We start from the raw sequence: 21,481 nt of genomic DNA on the forward strand, positions 1-21,481 counted from the left end.
TAGTTTTAACTTGCATTTCCTTGATAATTAGTGATGTTGAGCATTTTTTCATATGTTTATTGGCCATTGGTCTATGTTCTTTAGAAAAGCTTCTGTTTATGTCTTTTGCTCACTTTTTAATGTGTTTGTGGGGTTTTTTCCTTGCTGATTTAATTGAATTTTTTGTAGATTCTTTTTATTAGCCCTTTACCAGATACATAAGTTATAGTTTCTTGTATTCTGTGTATTGTCCATTGGCTCTGTTTAATCTTTCCTCAGATGTGCAGAAGGTTTTTTAATTAATCAAGTGTAATTTATTTATTTTTATTGTTGCTATGATTGTCATTGGGGCCTTATTTATAAATTATTTGCCTCATAATTGATATCAAGAAGTGTTTTTTACCACATTTTCTTCTAGAATTCTTTTTTTTATTATTAAGTCATTTGTACATAGATCATAAATACATTTATGCTATATGGGATTCGATGTGTTGATTATTTGTACAAATTGGAGTGCTTACATCCTACTAATCAACATAGCTTTCACCTCACTTACCCAGTTACAGCATTAAGACATTTGTGTTCTCCACCTGATAGATCCAACATGTACTTGCAAGGCGCTCCATAGGTGTGGTCCCCCTACTATCCTTCTTCTAGAATTCTTATCTTTCATGACTTACATTTAAGTCTTTTATCCATCTTGAATTAATTTTAAATGGTGAGGTATATGGATCTTGTCTAATTCTTCTCCATGTACCTTTCCAATTCTCCCAGCACTATTTATTGAATAGGGCTTATTTCCTCCATGTATGTTCTTGTCTGATTTATCAAAGATCAATTGGATGTATCTGGATGATTTTATATTTGGGTTCTCTGTTCTTGTCTGTGGGTTTATGTCTCTGTTTTTGTGCCTATGCCATGCTGTTTTAGTAACTATAGCTTTGTAGTATAGTTTAAAGTCTGGTAATCAGATGCCTCCAGATTTCTTATTTTTCCTTAAGATTGCTTTGACAAGTAATGCTGTTTTCTAGTTTAAAAGAAATGACAGAATTAATTATTCTAGATCTGTGAAATACGATATTGGTATTTTAATGAGGAGTGCACTGAATCTGTATAGTAAGGACATTTTAACAATGTTGGCTTGACTGATCCATGAACATGATATGTTTTACAATTTGTGTGTGTTATCTATGAAATAGCTACTTGGTGTTTCATAGTTGCCTTTATAGAGCTCTTTCACCTACTTGGATAAGTATATACCTAAGTATTGTATTTTCTGTGTAGCAATTTTGAATGGTATTGAGTATTTGACTTGATTCTCAGCCTGTCATTTGTATATGGGAATGTTATTGATTTGTTTACATTGATTTTGTAACCAAAAATTTTATTGAATTTATCTATCAACTCCAAGAATCTCAAGTGGAGTTTTGGGGGTTTTCTAGATATGAGATTATAGCATCAGCAAAAAGTGATAATTTGACCTCTTCTTTCAAATTTTTCTTTTTTTTATTGTTTCAGGTTAATTGTGGGTACAAACAATTAGGGTTCACTGTTTGCACTTGTTAAGTAAAGTCCATCTTATAATTGTGTCATTGCCCCATGCATTTGAAAGACTGAGAATGTACCTTTAAAATCAAACAAAAGTGTCAAAGTGAAATGTTAGAGATATCAACTATCAAACTTAGTACATAAGGAAATTGGACATTTCTTATTAATAACCTAATATGAGCCATGTCACCAGTTAAAAAACTTAGCTCCACAATTTGTAAGTTACCAAAAACTCCAGAATTTCATATTGAGAAAGATTATATTTAAAAAAACATATTTTAACAATTTTTTAATAATTATAGATATTGTTTACTTTTGTGGCAAACTAATTTATCATAATGCTAAATGCTTCACAATACTACATTCTCTTTAATCTTCATGTTAATATCATGAAGTTTGATTTTTCACTCTTAGTTTAGAAATAAATATTATTAAAATTAAATGAGGATATGAGATACTCATTTAATCCAACTTTCCATCAACTGTAGACATCATAGAAAGTGCCTCACCTTTCCACGTTGCTCAGGGAGGGCCCATATGGTGTTGTTCTGGATTCCCACCTTAACTTAAAGGGAAATTTTCACAATGTCCAGAGCCCTTGATGTCCTATAAATGAAGGAGGAGGATGTCCTCAAATTTCTTGCAGCAGGAACCCACTTAGGTGGCACCAATCTTGACTTCCAAATGGAACAGTACATATACAAAAGGAAAAGTAATGGTATTTACATCATAAATCTGAAGAAGACCTGGGAAAAACTTTTGTTGGCAGCTAGGGCCATTGTTGCCATTGAAAACCCTGCTGATGTCAGTGTCATATCCTCCAGGAATACTGGCCAGCGAGCTGTGCCGAAGTTTGCTGCTGCCACTGGAACCACTCCTATTGCTGGCTGCTTCACTCCTGGAATTTTCACTAACCAGATTCAGGCAGCCTTCTGGGAGCCTCATCTTCTAGTGGTTACTGATTCCAGGGCTGACCACCAACCTCTCACAGAGGCATCTTATGTTAACCTGCCTACCATTGCTCTGTGTAACACAGATTCTCCTCTGCGTTATGTGGACATCACCATCCCATGCAACAACAAGGGAGCTCACTCAGTAGGTTTGATGTGGTGGATGTTGGCCCAGGAAGTTCTCTGCATGTGTGGCACCATCTCCCGTGAACATCTGTGGGAGGTCATGCTAGATCTCTATTTCTACAGAGATCCTGAAGAGATTGAAAAGGAAGAGCAGGCTGCTGCTGAGAAAGCTGTGACCAAGGAGGAATTTCAGGGTGAATGGACTGCTCCAGCTCCTGAGTTTACTGCTAGGCAACCAGAGGTTGCAGACTGGTCAGAAGGCGTGCAAGTGCCCTCTGTGCCTATTCAGGAGTTCCCCACTGAAGACTGGTCTGCAGCTCCCACTGCTCAGGCCACTGAATGGGTAGGAACAACCACTGAATGGTCTTAAGCTGTTCTTCCACAAGCTCTTAAACAATATGGAAATAAAGGAAGAAAATAAACATCAGTTAAAAAAAAAGAAGAAGAAAGAAAAAAAGAAAGAAAGTGCCTCACTGTCCTATACCTTTAAAATGTACTCCTGAACCACAGGTTGACCTACCCACAAAAAAAAAAAAAAAAAAAAAAAAAGGCTGAAAACACCTTCTTGTTATTCATTATCTCTATGCTGGACTACTTGCTCTTACCTCCCTTATAATGAACCACTTGCTCTGTCCTATTACTGATGATTCCAATCAGATATACCTTGTAATTCATCTCCATTTTCCCTTTAAATAAGATGTTCACATGGTTTTAGCTCTTTGCCACCACACTTAACTGTGTTTTGAACTCTCACTTGGGTTCAATATTTTGAGGGACACTACCTGGTTCTGAGAACATTGTTAACTTCAAGGCATTTGAAAGTTGACTTCAAGTTGAAAGTCTTTTCCTTTTTTTTAAGGTTAATGCTGGAAGAGACTTTAATGAATAAACGTGTTAGCAAAAATTCCATTGTTTCTATGGTTTAACATTTGTATTAGAAAACAGAAATGTATTTATTAAATCACCCAAATTACCGACTAAAAACTTACCACCAACGAAAATTTGAAGTAAATTTACTTAAACATCAGACTACATACACATATATAATAACTCAATATATTTTTATAATATAAATGAAAAGATGATTATGGAAGAGGTACTGTTTTATAACTTGATTTTTAATTTTTTAATATATTGTACATATTTTTCAATGTCAATATAATCAGTGAATATAGACAGTACTGAATAATATTTTCTTTAATGGATATAGCTAATCTGTTTAACTAAGTCTTTAGTGAATGATACTTGGATGGATTCTAGAGTTTATCTCTTACAAAGTGATGTTTCAATGAATAATAAGAACAGCAGAGCAGCCCTGTCTTAGCTGGTTAGAGTTGGCTGCTAACTCTAGATTGCACTTTCTGAGAAATCTGGGACAATTCACTTTGAAGGGTTCTAGTCTTTTCTTATTTGTAGCTAAAACTTGCCTTTCTACAAGATTTGGGTTTTTTTCGTTTTTTATTTTAGCCAGTTATAAAATTTCATTTACCAAAAAAGTATAAACTTCCTGCCCATCTCCCACCTTTACTCTTTCATCCTTCCAAAACAAAGTTACACAAGAGAAACATTAGAATTCAAATCTGGGTGAGTATCTTGTCCTGGATTTCTAGAGACAGTCTTTGTTTTGAAACTAGAAGTTCCTGTCCTCTTAAATTTCCTTGGTACTATGAAAACTGATGTTTTTTTTTGTTTTGTTTTTTTTTTTCTGTGATATAGTTAACATTTCAATATCCCTGCTCTAAACAATAGCTTCTAAAAACCATCATTTGATTAGCACAGTCTATATTTCAAACATAATCCCGCCCCACCCACACACACACACTTACATACACACACAATTTCCCAAATGCAGAAAGAGTACAAGGGCCATAACTAGAGCTGTAGGTAAAATAATGTAGGCATTGCATGCCTTCCTCACTCTTCAGATCTGCAGAAGAGGCTGAAATATCAATAGCTTATTATTAGAAATCTATTGAATTATTTATCAATAACCAGGAGAGGACCCTTTCTAAAAATTTAATTCAGGAGTGATGGGCATTAAATTTGTGACAATAATTAAATTCACAATCCTTCCAAGGTTTTTCATTCCTAAAACTAATAGTATACTTAGGGCAGGGCTCTTATATCTAATTTACCTATTTTATTATTCCAAATTATATGTTTTAATTGGTTAATCAGGATATTGAGAATTATGGTGGAGAGTATTACTAAGATATAAGGGATATTTCATAATAGTTAACAGTTGTGGGATAGAAAGAATTGAATGGTTAGCCAAAACACATGGATTTTTTGTTTTGCTTTGTTGTTTTTACCTTAGTGCATATTTAAAAGAAAAAAAAACTGAATTAGTTACCAATGTTTGAAATCTAATAATCCAAATGATGTTCAGAATACTTGGAAAACAGTAGATGTTCCATAAATATTCATAGCATAGAGTAAAAGAGTCCAGTAAATATATGTATATATTTTTTTGTAGAGACAGAGTCTCACTTTACTGTCCTCCTTAGAGTGCCATGGCCTCACACAGCTCACAGCAACCTCCAACTCTTGGGCTTATGCGATTCTTTTGCCTCAGCCTCCCGAGCAGCTGGGACTACAGGCGCCTGCCACAACAGCCGGCTATTTTTTTGTTGTTGCAGTTTGGCCGGGGCTGGGTTTGAACCCACCACCACCCTCGGCACATGGGGCCGGAGCCCTACTCACTGAGCCACAGGCGTCAATAATTGAATGCTTGAGAACAGTTGCCTATGTCCTGACTAATGTTACCGTTCTGAATTGCGCAACAAGTACAGCTACTTAAAAGATACAGTCATACTGTTAGAAAGATTTACTTATAAGCTCTTACTGTTGCCTTGAAAATAATAGCATGTCACCTATTAGCTTATGTTACATTTAAGCTTTTGCCACTTGGAAAAGGTCCATTATAGGCTTAAAGCTTTGTCTATGTGTTACTAAGCATCTTGATAAAGAATGATAGACTCAGTTAATGATTTGGGTAATAATGAGCCCTTCCATTTTGATAGTTCTAGGTTTTTATATTTTTTATTTTATTCTTTTATTAAATCATAGCTGTGTACATAGATATGATCATGGAGCATCATGCACTAGCTTCATAGACCGTATGACATATTTTCATCACAATGGTCAAAATAGCCTTCCTGGCACTTTCAGTTATTGTGCCAAGATATTTACATTCCACATCTAATAAGTTTCACATATATCCCTGTAAGATGCACTGCAGGTGTAATCCCACGAATCCCCTTCTCTCTCCCCCCTCCCCCCTGCCTCCTCTCCCTTTCCCCTTCCCATTATTCTTAGGTTGTAACTGGGTTATAGCTTTCATGTGAAAGCCCTAAATTAGTTCACAGTAGGGCTGAGTACATTGCGTACTTTTTCTTCCATTCTTGAGATACTTTACTAAGAAGAACATGTTCCAGCTCCATCCATGTAAACATGAAAGAGGTAAGGTCTCCATCTTTCTTTAAGGCTGCATAATATTCCATGGTGTACATATACCACAATTTATTAATCCATTCATGGATTGATGGGCACTTGGGCTTTTTCCATGACTTAGCAATTATGAATAGGGCTGCAATAAACATTCTGGTACAAATATCTTTGTTATGATGTGATTTTTGGTCTTCTGGGTATATGCCCAGTAGAGGAATTGCAGGATTGAATGGCAGCTCTATTTTTAGATCTCTAAGTGTCCTCCATATATCTTTCCAAAAGGAATGTATTAATTTGCATTCCCACCAGCAGTGCAAAAGTGTTCCCTTTTATCCACATCCACGCCAACATCTCTGGTTTTGAGATTTTGTGATATAGGCTAGTCTCACTGGAGTTAGGTGATATCTCAAAGTAGTTTTGATTTGCATTTCTCTGAAGATTAAAAATGAGCATTTTTTCATGTCTGAAGGCCAGGTACCTGTCTTCTTCAGAGAAGTTTCTCTTCAAATCCCTTGCCCAGCCTGCAATGGGATGCCTTGTTCTTTTCTTGATAATGCGTTTGTGTTCTCTGTGCATTCTGGTTACTAAACCCTTGTCGGAGACATAACCTGCAAATATCTTCTCCCATTATGAGGGCTGTCTGCTTGCTTTACTTACTGTGTTCTTGGCTGTGCAGAAGCTTTTTAGTTTGATCAAGTACCAATAGTGTATTTTTGAAGCTGCTTCAATTGCCTGGTGGTCTTCCTCATAAAATACTCACCCAGACCGATTTCTTCAAGGGTTTTCCCTGCACTCTCCTCTAGTATTTTTATACTTTCATGTCTTAAGTTTAAATCTTTGATCCAGTGAGAGTCTATCTTAGTTAATGATGAAAGGTGTGAGTCCAGTTTCAGTCTTCTGCAGGTTGCCAGCCAGTTCACCCAGCATCATTTGTGAAATAGGGAATCTTTTCCCCACTGAATGTTTTTAATTGACTTGTCAAAGATTAAATAACGGTAAGTAGCTGGATTTATCTCTTGGTTCTCTATTCTGTTCCAGACATCTACTTCTCTGTCTTTGTGCCAATACCATGCTGTTTTGATCACTATCGATTTGTAGTAAAGTCTGAGGTCTGGTAGCATGATTCCTCCTGATTTGTTTTTATTTCTGAGTAATGTCTTGGCTATTTAAGTTTTTTTCTGATTCCATATAAAACAAAGTATTGTTTTTTCAAGATCTTTAAAGTATGACAGTGGAGCTTTAATAGGGATTGCATTGAAATTATATATTGCTTTGGGTAGTATGGACATTTTAACGATGTTGATTCTTCCCAGCCATGAGCATGGTATGTTTTTCCATTTGTTGACATTTTCAGCTATTTCTTTTCTTAGAGTTTCATTGTTCTCTTTATAGAGATCTTTCATGTCCTTTGTTAGATAAACTCCCAAATATTTCATCTTCTTTGGCACTACTGTGAATGAGATAGAGTCCTTAACTGTTTTCTCAACTTGAGTATTATTGGTATATATAAAGGCTACCAATTTGTGAATGTTGATTTTGTAACCTGAGACACTGCTATATTTTTTGATCACTTCTAAGAGTTTTGTAGTAGAGTCCCTAGTGTTTTCCAGATATACAATCAGATCATCTGCAAAGAGCAAAAGTTTGATCTCTTCTGACCCTATATGGATACCCTTGATTGCCTTTTCTTCCCTAATTGCGGTGGCTAAAACTTCCATTACAATGTTGAAAAGCAATGGATAAAATGGCAGCCTTGACTAATTCCTGATCTGAGTGGAAATGATTCCAATTTAACTCCATTCAATATGATATTGGCTGTGGGTTTGCTGTAGATGGCCTCTATCAGTTTAAGAAAGTCCCTTCTAGACCAATTTTCTTGAGTGTTCTGATCATGAAGGGATGCTGGATATTATCAAAAGCATTTTCTGCATCAATTGAGAGAATCATATGGTCTTTGTTTTTTAATTTGTTTATGTGCTGGATTACATTTATAGATTTACGTATATTGAACCAGCCTTGAGAACCTGGGATAAAACCGACTTGGTCATGATGTATAATTTGTTCGATGTGTTGCTGGATTCTGTTTGTTAGAACCTTGTTGAATATTTTTGCATCTATATTCATTATTGATATTGGTCTATTATTTTCTTTTCTTTTTGGGTCTTTTCCTGGTTTGGGGATCAGGGTGATGTTTGCTTCATAGAACGTGTTGGGTAGTCTTCCTTCTTTTTCTACCTTTTGGAACAGGTTGACTAATATTGGTACTAATTCCTCTTTAAAGATTTGGTAGAATTCTGATGTGAAACCATCTGTTCCTGGGCTCTTCTTTTTCGGGAGGTTTTGTATAGTTGATGTTATTTCCGAACTTGATATGGGCCTGTTCAACATTTGCACTTGATTCTGGCTAAGTCTTGGAAGGTGACATGCTTCCAAGTATCAGTCACTTTCCTTCAGATTTTCTATTTCTGAGAATAAAGTTTCTTGTAATATTCATTAAGGATTTTTTGGATTTCTGACGAGTCTGTTGTTATTTCGTCTTCATCGTTTCTGATTGATGAGATTAGAGATTTCACCCTTTTTTTCCTGATTAGGTTTGCCAGTTTTATCTATTTTATTGACCTTTTCAAAAAACCAGCTTTTTTGATTTATTGATCTGTTGTATTATACTTTTGTTTTCAATTTCATTTAATTCTGCTCTTGTTTTGGTTATTTCTTTTCTTCTACTGTGTTTGAGGTTGGAATGTTCTTCCTTTTCCAGTTGCTTGATATGTCCCATTAAGTTGTTAACTTGCTCTCTTTCCGTTCTCTTGAGGAAGGCTTGCAGTGCTATAAATTTCCCTCTTAGAATTGCCTTTGTGGTGTCCCAAAGGTTCTGATTGTTCGTGTTTTCATTGTCATTTTGTTCCAAAAATTTGGCAATTTCTTTCTTAATCTCATCTCTGACCCAGCTATCTTTCAGCATAAAGTTATTTACCTTCCATGTTTTTGTATGAGTACGCAGATTCCTGTTGTTACACAGCTCAAGTTTTATTCCGTGGCGGTCCAAGAAGATGCAAGGAATAATTTCTATTCTTTTAAATTTACTAAGGTTAGAATTGTGACCTACAATGTGATCAATTTTGGAGTCGGTTCCATGGGCTGATGAGAAGTAAGTGTATTCAGTTTTGTTGAGATGAAACGTTCTGTAGATGTCTGCTAAATCCAGATATTGGATGGTTAGATTTAAATCTAAAATTTCTTTTATCAGCTTCTTATTGAAGTATCGATCCAACACTGCGAAAGGAGTGTTGAAATCTCTGACTATTATGGAGCTGGAGGAAATCAAGTTGCTCATGTCAGTTAGAGTTTCTTTTATAAATTGAGGTGCATTCTGGTTGGGTGCATAGATGTTAATAATTGAAATCTCATTATATTGAGTATTACCCTTAACAAACATGAATTGAGCATTCTTGTCCTTTCTTACTTTTCTGGTTTAAAGCCTATTGTATCTGCAAATTAAATTGCAACACCTGCTTTTTTCCGATTACCATTTGCCTGAAATATGGATGACCCTCTTTTCGCCCTGAGTCTGTATTTGTCTTTTAAGTAAGTTGTCTTTTAAGTTAAGATGTGACTCTTGTATGCAACAAATATCTGGCCTGGGTTTTTGTATCCAGTCAGCCAACCTATGCCTCTTTAGAGGATAGTTAAGCCATTCACATTGATGGAGAATATTGATAAGTCTGGTGAAATTTTGGGTATCGAGTTTTTCAAAGGTCTGGGTGACATTTTTAATCCTTTTGCCAGTGTGGAAGTTTGAGTTTGATCCGAAGTTTCTGAGTAAATTTACTTTTGTGGTATAGGATTGGGTTGGTCATTATGGAGGATAGGTCTGAGAATATCCTGAAGAGCAGGTTTGGTTATGGCAAATTTCTTCAACATATGAATGTCATTGAAGTATTTAATTTCTCCATCATAAATGAAACTCAGTTTAGCTGGATACAAGATCCTGGGTTGAAAGTTATTTTGCTTTAGGATATTAAAAGTCGATGACCACCCTCTTCTAGCTTGAAAAGTTTCAGCAGAGAGATCTGCAGTCATTCTAATATTCTTCCCTTTGTACATAATGGCCTTCTTTTGCCTGGCAGCTTTGAGAATTTTCTCCTTTTCTTAACTTTGGTGAAGTTAATTATGATATGCCTGGGGGATGACTTATTGGGGTTGAATCGTGCTGGGGTTCTGAAGCTGTCTGCTATCTGAATTTCAGAATCTCTAGGCAAGTCTGGAAAATTTTCTTTCATAATTTCATGCAGGAGGGCCTCTGTGCCCATTGAGGCCACTTCATCATTTTCAGAAATTCCAATTATTCATATATTAGTCTTCTTCGAATTATCCCAGAGTTCTCTGAGAGAATGATCCATTTTTGGTCTCCGTTTCTCTTCCTCTTTGAGAGTTCGGGAGCATTCAAAGGCTTTATCTTCCATGTCAGAAATCCTTTCTTCCGCTTGCTCCATTCTGTTGCTGATGGATTCTACTGTATTTTTCATATCTTTGAGGGCTGCAAATTCTTGCTTCAATGTGTCTAAGTCTTTGGTGGTTTTCTCTTTAAATTCATTAAATTCTTGAGACAACTTTTGAATTTCTCCTCGCATTCCTAATTCCATTTTATTAATTTTGTCTGCAATCTAAATTCTGAATTTGATTTATGACATCTCAGCCAGCTGTTTATGAGTGGTGTCTTCAATTACATTTGCCGTATCTTTTCTTGGGGGGGGTGATCTATTCTGGTTATTCATGTTAGCAGAGTTTTTCCACTGATCCCGCCCCATGGTTGTTTTACTCCCTTTGGTTACTCCAAGAATCCAGACTCCTGGGGGACAGGCCCCCAGACCCCAGAGTGAGAGTAGAGGGGAGTACTGGGAGCTCAGCATTATGAACAGGGAAGATACACAGTTTCACTCAGTTTTATGCCGGGCTGTATTGCTGCCCAAGGAGGGCTGTTGCAACATGCTTCAGGGAAGTGCCACCCTGGCGTGGCTCCCCCTCAGCCAACTGCCCTCTCCTCACTCCCATGCCCTAGGGTCAGCGCTGACCAGCCACAGCTCAGGCACTGTCCACACCCCTCGAGAAATCACCCAAGAATCTGAACTCCTGGGGGACAGGCCTCCAGACCTCAGTGTGAGGGGAGGTGGGTGCCGAGAGTTCAGGGTTGCAGGTAAAGGATATTTACAGTTTTATACAGTTTTATGCCTGGCAGGAGGATGCCATGGCACCCTAGTAGGGGAGGTAGGGCCAGTTTTTAGAAGGTCTCTCCCGTGGAGTGTAGTGGGAGGGCCTTTGATTTCTGCCCGTTTGTTTGTGGGGCTCTTGAGCCAGTCTCATGGGGGGGGGGGACTCCCATCCGCTTGGTGATGGATTTTGTACCTTTTGTTTGCATCCTTGTGGTCACAGCTCACCTCAGCAGGGTTGATGTGTGTTCTTCAAACTTCTGTCTTGGTGCAGCTCAAATCCACCAGGTTTCTTGCTACATTTCATCCCTTAATTCTCCTTCTGGATGGGAGCCTCTGTGGAAAGCTGGCTTCAGTCCCCCATCTTGTCTCCCCCACCCCAGGTCTAGGTTTTTAAAGAACTACCACATCTATGGTATCATTTGCGTAATATAGCTTAATGGTTGAGACTGAGGCTATAGAATCAAATGGATTCTAGTTACATGATTTTTGGCAAACTCTTTCCCTGTCTGAGCCTTAATGCTTTGATTTAACTTGAGAATAATAATAGCTGTCTTATAAGACAGTTGTGATTATTGATTATATAGGTCAAGAACTGAGCACAGAGCCTAGAACATAGTAAATGCTCAGTAACTGTTAGCTGTCATTATTACAATTATTTTTATTAATATTAAATTAGATATTATACTTCTCATAGTCAAATATTCACATGATTAAATGTGTCTTCCAATTTACTGTATAGGTAAGCCAACATAAACTGAGAAGGAGGTAGGGAGGACTTACTACATTGTTTGTCTAAACTACACAAGGGCATATTTCAAAAGGTCAAGAGTGACGAACACCTTATACTCCTAAAACTGACAGTTCTAGGCTAAGGGCAAGATTTAGAAGCAAACTGTTTAGCTTAATAAAGGATCACTGATGCATCTCTGCCCTAGTAGGTAATGGAATCATCATTTCTATTTAACATATGAGGAAACTGAGGCTAATAAACATCAAGTCACTTACATGAATCACATTGATATGAATAGGTACAGTTAAGACTCATACCCTTATCTATTGGTCTCCAAAACCCCTGTTTTTACCACCTTATTATGTTGCCTTTCCTTATACTTCAAGATATCACCCACCACACTTGAAAATAGGCAACCAGGCTGGCTCCCAGGGGGCATGTCCTTACTATCAATACTCATCCTTCCTGATTATGAAGGAAAATAATCATGGCTACTCACTAATAAGAAATTAGGGAGTTAGCATCTGCTCCAGAAATTTTGTGCCACTTGCATTAGCCAACAGTTGGCCATACTTCTTTTGGTAAAAAACGAGGGAAATAATTTCAGAGTTAGAGGGACTAAGAGAAAGAGAATGAGATACTTTTCTTCAGACATTTTCCATAGAAGCTGAAAGGAAAATAGGGATATAATAAAGCCCCTATTTTTAAGGGGAAACAATTGTCATATTAATAAAAGTTGAGGTTTCACTCATTATTCATTCCTTCTGCTTTCTTTCCAAGTCCCTGCCAAAATCGGAAATAACATCCATATATCAACTTTTTCCTTCAGGTATCCTAGTTTACCACATTGAGTAGACTTAGAGGCCAGGACTAAGCAGCTAGTATACCAGGCAGCATCAATTAAGTGTGTAGGTCAGGGAGCTGTACAAATGCTTTTGAACTAGTAAATGAGTAAGTCTGACATTACAAAGGAAAATGTCCTAAAAAATGAGGACATAAAAGGCTAAATGCTATGTGATTTATTTATAGATTAAAAAGTAGGACCAGACTGAGATTTTTTTTGTTTTGTGTTTTGAGACACAGTCTCACTATGTCACTTTTGGTAGAGTGCTGTGGTGTTACAGCTCATAGCAACGTCAAACTCTTGGGCTTAAGCAATGATCCTGCCTCAGCCTTCCAAGTAGCTGGGATTACAGGTGCCCGCCACAACGCCTGGCTATTTTTTGTTGCAGTTGTTATTGTTGTTTAGCTGGCCCGAGCCAAGTTCAAACCTGCCACCCTCAGTGTATGTGGCTGGCACCGTAACCTTTGTGCTACAGGCGCTGAGCCCAGACTGAGATTTTAAATGGTGAATGAAGCAGACCCATACTTTCAGCATAGGGATCTAAAGCAAACAGAGACAGAACAAATGAAGTAAAGTGATAACCTTTTCTACCCTAGGTAAATCTCAGTCTATTCAAATGACACTTGGCCCAGAGTTTATAATGATCCATATAGTTTACTTGTAGGCAAGCCAACATAAACTGAGATTTGATTAATCTAAACTTGATTAGAACAAGTATATGTATTTATATACTTGTATAAAACTTTACTTCTCTTTACCTAAACAAAAAAACACAACAAAACAAAAATACATAGCATGGGTATACTTTTTACAATTGGAGCAAACCAGAGTTAACAAGCAAAGGCATCTAGCAACAGTTCATAACAATTACATCCTGCCATAAAAGACCATATTAAATTATAAAATGCACTAGAAACAGTTCAAAAAGAAAAGATCCTGATGCAATAGATTTATTTAATTCTAAATTCTGATGATAATTGGCAAAAACAAAATAAATTAACAATTCATCAACTTAAGACACAGTTCAAATAGTGCTACTAGGCAAACAGAGTCATCACATAAGCTGATCATTTTTATTCTAAGTGATTTTTTTTCTTCTCTCCCCCCTCCAGCTTTACTGAGGTATAATAGAAAAAAATCATATATATTTAAGGAGTACAATATGATATTCTGATTTATGTATACATTTGTAAATGACTAATCAAGCTAATTAACATATATATCATCTCACGAGTTACTTTCTATGGTGAGACTATTTAAAATCTACTTTCTTATAAAATTTCAAGTATGTAATATTACCGACTATAGTCACCATGCTGTACATAAATGTTCAGAACTTATTCATACTGTGTAACTGGAATTTTATACCCTTCTGACAAATCTCTATTTCCCCCATTGCTTAGCCCCAGAATACCGCCATTTCATTTTTCCGTTTCTATGAACTTGACATTTTCTGACTCTACATATAAGTGAAATAATGCAGTACTTTTGATCTTGGAACTGGATTATTTCACTGAGTATAAAGTCCTCCAGGTTCATCCATGTTGTCACACTTTATGAGGGCAAGACATGATTGCAAGAGGGACATTGCCTAACAATTGCAATCAATGTAACCTGGCTTATTGTACCCTCAATGAATCCCCAACAATAAAAATAATAATAATAATAATAAAAAAAGAAAATGACAGAGTATCTTTCCTTATACATACACAAATACCACATTTTCTTTATCCAGTCATCCATCAATATCTTGGCTATTGTGAATAATGCTGAAATGACCATGCGAGTTAAGAATATTTTTTATATACTGATTTCATTTTATTTAGATATATACCAGAAGTAGGATTGCTGGAATTTATGGCAGTTCTATTTTTTATGTTGCGAGGAACTTTAATACTGTTTTCCGTAATTGCTATATGGATTTATATTTCCAACAATACTTTACAAAAGTTCTCTTTTCTCTATATCTTTGCCAATGCTTGGTATTTTTTTCCTTTTGATAAAGGCCATTATGAGAGGAATGAGGTGTTATATCATTGTGGTTTTCATTTGCATTTCTCCAATGGAATGAGTAGCATAAATTAAAAGCCTGATGTAGAAATTTCACCACTCTATCTTCCATTGAGAACATTTTTGATTCATAAAAGGAGTTCAAAATATCAAAATTCACACAGAATTGGAAGAAGTTGGTTTCAAACCTCATGGATGACTGACTGATTCAAGACTTCAGTAGAGGAAGTAACTACAGATGTGATGAAAACAGCAAGAGAAATAACATTAGAAGTGGACCCTGAAGATATGACTGAATTGCTGCAATCTCATAATAAAACCTGAAGAGATGAGTAGTTGCTTTTTATGGGTGAGCAAAGAAAGTAAAGTAGAACATTTTTAAGTTGATCATCCAAAGAACTGTAACAAACTGGTCAACATACAGAGGTGGTCAACATAAGGAACTTCCATTGAGTACATGTGCGGCATGTCTGGCCTATGAAAATTATGTCAACTTAAAGAGGTGATTAATACAGGGAAGTGGTTCACTATGGTGGTTCTACTACAGTTTCTTGAGTTGAAATACACATGTATACTCCTGGTGAGCATGTTGTTAACATTGCTGAAATGTTAATAAGGTATTTAACATATACCATAAACTTAGTTGATAAAGTAATAACAAGTTTTTCAGAGGATTGACTACAGTATTAAACATAGTTCTCCTATGGGTAAAATGAAAATAGAATGGACATTTCTTAAACTGATAGAAGCCATGTATGACAAACCTGATACACAAAATCATACCAAATGGAGAAAAATTGAAAGCATTTCTTTTTCTTTTTCTTTTTTTTTTTTTTTGAGACAGAGTCTCACTTTGTCACCCTTGGTAGAGTGCTGTGGTGCCATGGCATCTTAGCTCACAGCAATCTCAAACTCTTGGGCCTCCCACAATGCCCATCTATTTTTACAGATAGGGGTCTTGCTCTAGCTCAGCTGGTCTCAAACCTGTGAGCTCAGTCAGTGCAACTGTCTCAGCCTCCCAGAGTGTTAGGATTATCACAACTACTATTTAAAACAGTGCTGGAATATGTAATCAATGCAATCACCCAAGAGAAGAATATCAACAGTATTCAAATGGAAACAGATTATGCTGATGACAATCTTATACTTAGAAAATCCCAAGGACTTGACCGTAAGGGTCCTGGAAGTGATCAAGATATACATTATCATCTCAGTTACAAAAATTAATGCCCACTAATCAGTAGCCTTCATATACTCTAATAAGTCAAGCTGAGAATCAAATCAAAAACACAATACCCTTCACAGTAGCTTCAAAGAAAATTAAATACTTGGGAATTTACCTAACAAAGGACCTAAAGGCTCTTTACAGAGAAAACTGTGAACACTTGAAAAAAGAAATAGCAGAAGACATTTAAAAATAGAAGAAGGTACCATGCTCTTGGGTGGGAAGAATCAGGATCAGCAAAATGTCTATACTACCCAACATGATCTACATATTTAATGCAATCCCCACTAAAGTGCTAACATCATTCTTTGAAGAACTTGGAAAAATAGTACTTTGTTCCGTATGGAAGCAAAAAACAACTTGAATAGCTAATGAAATTCTAAGAAATAAAAATAAAACTGGAGTTATTATGTTACCAGACATCAGGTTATACTACAAATCCACAGTGATCAAAGAAAGCATCATGGTACTGACACAAAAATAGATATATAGATCTTGGAATAGAATAGAGAATGTGGAAATGGACCCAGCCATGTATTGCTATCTAATTTTTGATGAACCAAACAAAAGCATACACTGGAAAAAATAATCCTTGTTTAATAAATGATGCTGGGAGAACTGTTGAGCCACAAGTAGAAGACTGAAGTTGGACTCACACCTCTCACCACTTACAAAAATTCACTGTCCAGCCAGAGCAAAGTGGCAGACTGGAGACATATCTTCAGTAGCCACTTGTGGTAAGATCAGAGAAAGAAAACTCCAGTTACCTCTGGATGTAGTACCCTGCCCACAAACATCCCTTGAAGTGTACAGTGAGACATCAGGAGACTCCAGGAGCCAAGGAAGAGCTCAGGAGCAATGAAAGACCATCACAGAAGGTGAGCACTGGTGTATGCAGAGGTCAGCCAATCCTCTGGCAGAGAAATAGAGAGAAGGAAGGTGGTCCTGCAGTTTCGTTTGTTTGTTGTTTGTTGGACTTGGGTGCTCACCAGAACTGCCTTGGGAGGATTTAACTGACCAAGTAAACTTAAATAGTGCCTGGAAGCTGCAATTGAACCACCCAGTGGGGAGTGGAACAAGATGGTGGACCAGAAGGATCATTCAGCTGAGCTCTCCTAGTACAACTAGAGATAGAAAGAAAACCTAGCCATACCTAGCGTGGGGATCTTACTCAGTCATAGCTCAGTGTGCACAGTGAGGAGGTAGTGTTCTGGAGACAGTGTGTGATCAGGAACAATGGCAATCTGACACACTAGGCAAGTGTTTTGGAACCAGTAGGAGCAGCCAGCCGCCCCAAAGATATCAAGAGAATAGGATGAATTCTTTCCACAGTTTTCAGTTCTCAGAGGAAGCTGTACAATGAGTGGAAAGTTTGGAAGAGTGGGCAGATTTAAACAGCAGCCATATTTGAGTGCCAGTTAGAGTGAATTTGCCATCAGTTTGCTGGCAGGTGGGGCAGCCATCATGGGAAGATACCAGCTGCCAGGGGGCTGCCATTGTGGGAAGGACATGAGAAGGTCATGTGAGTGGGCCTCTTACCTGGGGATTAAGGCATGGCCATCTTTGTTCCACCCCCTGAAATCGGAACTCCACTCTTAGGAAAGGCTCAGGGACTCCCATACCCCTTGGTAACTGTTGTCAGGGGGCACTATGAGACTTGCTTCTGAAAGATTCTGAAGATCTTTATTATCCCAACCCAACTGGGTTGGAATGCTGAGGAAACAATCAGGTAATCACTGAGGACATCAAAATTGAGAACTAGAACCATGCCTGGGAACTAGAGAGAGGCTACCAGCTGTGTTCTCCTTCCCCTAAAAAAATCACGGTGCCACTAATTGTCCCAGCAATGTATTGCAACATATATAAATTCCTATAAAGTTGGTCACTTCCACTATATAAATAATTTTTTCCTTGGTATTTTTTCTCCTTCTCTTTGGTGCTAAGGTTGCTGCTATTTTTGGTTATTAGAGCACTTTTTCTTTTGTTTTATGTGTTTTGTTTCTTGCTAATTTGCTTGGTTCTAGTCTTAACCTTTTATTTTCATCAAATTTTTACTTTTATCAAAAGCAAGGGCTCCTGTATTTTTGGATTACAGTATTTGAGTCTCATTTATTCTCATTTATTCTCTCTATTATTCCCATCTCCATCCTCTCTTTTGATAGACTCTTCTATATTTCTCATATTTCTCACATAAATCACTTATGCAACAGCTAAGATATCCCTTCCTTTTTTCTCTGATCTTTCTTTGTTCTTTCTCTTTTCCTCTTCCCTCTATCTCCTCTATTGGATACTAATGTATTGCTAATTTCCATTATCTATTCTTATTTTACTATTATTATTATTTTATTTTTTTATTGTTGGGGATTCATCGAGGGTACAAAGAACCAGTTTACAATGATTGCATTTGTTAGGTAAAGTTCTCCTTATATTTGTGTCCCACTCCCAAATGGTGTGTCACACACTGTGACCCCCCCACCCCCTCCTTTCTTCCCTCGCTATGCTCTTCCCTTCTCCACCTATTATTGTTTTTTTTCTTTTTTTCTTTTTTTCACTGAGACCTGAGGTGACACAACTCTTGTCTGGCAGGGAAGTTGTGGCAATACCCTGGCTCAAAAAAGCCAAGAAATCATGGTCTAGGGAGCCCTTCTACCTTTGGACATAGTAAGAAAGTATTGGCAAGACCACAATTCAAAATTTTTCTGTTTCTTTTTCGTTCTTACTTAATTTGTTCTTCTGATTTTTGTTTTGCTCTTTTTCTGGTCTACCTAGCTTTGGTAGAGGAAGAGTATCAGGCTGGTAAGGAGCTCCTGATTTCAAGGAACCCACCCAGCTCAGCCCTTCAATATCCTTGAGTTAGAGGTATGGCCTTAGCACCATGCTGATCAATACCATTTCTTCTATCACTCTCATTCTCTCTTTCTGTCCCACTTTTCTCATGTTCTTGAATACTTTTCTTTCACCTTCCTTCATTTTATCTTTCTCTTTTCCTCATTCCTTCTTTTTTCTTCTTTCTTTCTTTTCCTTTTGTTATTATCTGCTCACTTTAAACAGTTATCTACCTTTTGATCTTACAACAAGAGGCCTCTTTAATACCTAAGCTCTGAAACAAGGTAATTTGAAGCAAAGGACAAAGTTAAAAGGAAAAAGGAGGACATGAGGTGACCAAGAAGAAAACAGACATGAGAAGAAACCAACAGAATAATTTGGGTACCATGATAAACCAGCAGAGAGAGACAGTAGAACTGTTGTTTAAAGAAGTATGAGACTCCATGAAGCATTCAAACATACAACAAATAATAGGGATCCATGAAGGGGAAGAAGATTGTCCCAAAGGATTGGAAACCCTTTTGGAGGGTATCATAATGAAAACATCCCAAATTTTACTAAAGATCCTGACACACACCTTTTAGATGGATATATTACAAACTAAAAACATGGCAAAGAAAATTTCAGAGAATATTTTTACAATTTTGAGGTAAGAAGGATTTTTATCAATAAGACATACAAAAAGGACAAATCATAAAGGAAACAATCTTAAATATAACTATATTGAAAGTAAAAATTTCTGTACAGGCTGGGTGTGGTGGCCCATGCCTATAATCCCAGCACTTTAGGAGGCCAAGTTGGCAGGTCAACTTAAGCCCAAGAGTTCAAGAACAGCCTAGACAACATAGCAAGACCTCATATCTCCAAAAAAAAAAAAAAAAGATTTCAGGCATAATTGTGCCCTCCCAGCTATTCAAAAGGTAGAGGCAAGAGGATCATTTGAGCCCAGGATTTCAAGGATACAGTGACCTATGATCATGCCACAGTACTCCAGCCTGGGGGAAAGAGTGAGACCCTGTCTCTGAAAACATATATATTTATATATATGTTTATATTTATATATATATATTATATTTATATTTATATATATATTTTTTCCTGATTTTTGGTTTTGATGAAAATAGAGAAATTTATACACACACACACAGTGAAAAGACAAACTATTGAGTGGCTGAAAGTATTTTGCAACTTCTATAGCCTACAAAGCATTCAGACATTGAAATTACATTTTCCAATATGATAGCTACATATGGGTCTTGAGCATTCAGAAGGTAGCTGGACAGACTTGAGATGTGCTATAACTGTAATATATTAACCAGATTTCAAAAACACTGTATGAATGGGTAAGGGGGAGTGGAGCACAATGGCAGACCAGAAGGATCATTTTGCTGAACTCTCCTAGTACAACTGGGGAAAAAAACAGCCATACGTGGCATGGGGATCTTGCCTGGAGTTGTAGCTTAAGGTGGACAGTGAGGTTGTGGTGTACAGGAGAAAGCATGAGATCCAGAGTGGTGGAGCTTGACTCAGCAGACAAGTGTTTAAGAACCAGCAGGAATGGCCACCTCTACCACAGATGTCCAGGGATGGGAGGAAGCCTTTCTACAGTTTTCAGATTTCAGGGAAAATGCTACAAAAGCTATGTTAACTAATGTGATGAAAATGTGTCAAACGATCTATGAACCAAGTGTATGGTGCCCCACGATCATACTAATGTACACAGCTATGGTTTAATAAAAATAAATAAATAAAAATGAAGCTACACATTGAAAGGAAAGCTTTGAAGAGTGGGCAGACTCAAAGAGTATACAGCAGCCAAATATGAGTACCAGTTAGAGTGAATTTGCCATTGATTTGGTGGCTAACAGGGTGGCTATACTTGGAAGGTTGTGGATGCCAGGGAGCGGCAATTTTGGGAAAGTCAGAAGGTTATGTGGGTGGGCCTCAAGCAAAGCTGTCTCTGTTCTGCCTGTCAGGATCAGAACGCCTTCCTCTCTTGGCACAGGTTTAGTGACTCTCACACCTCACAGGAACTGTTGTCAGGGGGCACTGTGAGATCTAGGTCAGAAAGATTCTGGAGAGCTTTATGATACCATCGCAGCAGGTCTGAATGCTCATGAAACAATCAGGCAATCACAGAAGGCAACTAAGCTAGGAACGGGGAACATGCCTGGAAATAGATTAGGTTTTTTTTTTTTTTTTTCTTTTTCTTCTTTTCATTATTGCAGAGGTTGCTGTTTTTGACTATTGGAGCTTTTCTTGTTTTGTTTTGTTCTGTTTTCCTTTTGCTAATTTGTTTGGTTGATTCTATTCTTAGCTTCCATTTTTACTTTCATCAAGAGTAAGGGCTCCTGTACTTTTGGTTACAATATTTTAGCCTCATTTATTCTCTCTTTCTATTTTACTCCTCTCCATTGTAACTTTTGATAGAGACTCTTCTATTTTTCTCTTCTTTCCTACATAAATTGTTCAAGTAACAGCTAAGATATCTCCTCCCTTTTTTAGGTATTTCTTCTTTCTTTCTTTTTTTCTCTTCCCTCTCTCTGCTTTATTTGACACAACTGTATTTTTAATCTTTTTTAC

The 21,481-nt window shown here is 37.1% G+C and overlaps 1 pseudogene; it reads left to right on the forward strand.

The window, feature by feature from the left end:
- Window positions 1-2,112: 2,112 nt before the first annotated feature.
- On the forward strand, window positions 2,113-3,002 carry LOC128577700 (40S ribosomal protein SA-like; annotated as a pseudogene).
- The last annotated feature ends 18,479 nt before the right edge of the window (window positions 3,003-21,481 follow it).

The sequence above is a fragment of the Nycticebus coucang genome, chromosome X (assembly GCF_027406575.1).
Source record: "Nycticebus coucang isolate mNycCou1 chromosome X, mNycCou1.pri, whole genome shotgun sequence".
Taxonomy (NCBI): domain Eukaryota; kingdom Metazoa; phylum Chordata; class Mammalia; order Primates; family Lorisidae; genus Nycticebus; species Nycticebus coucang.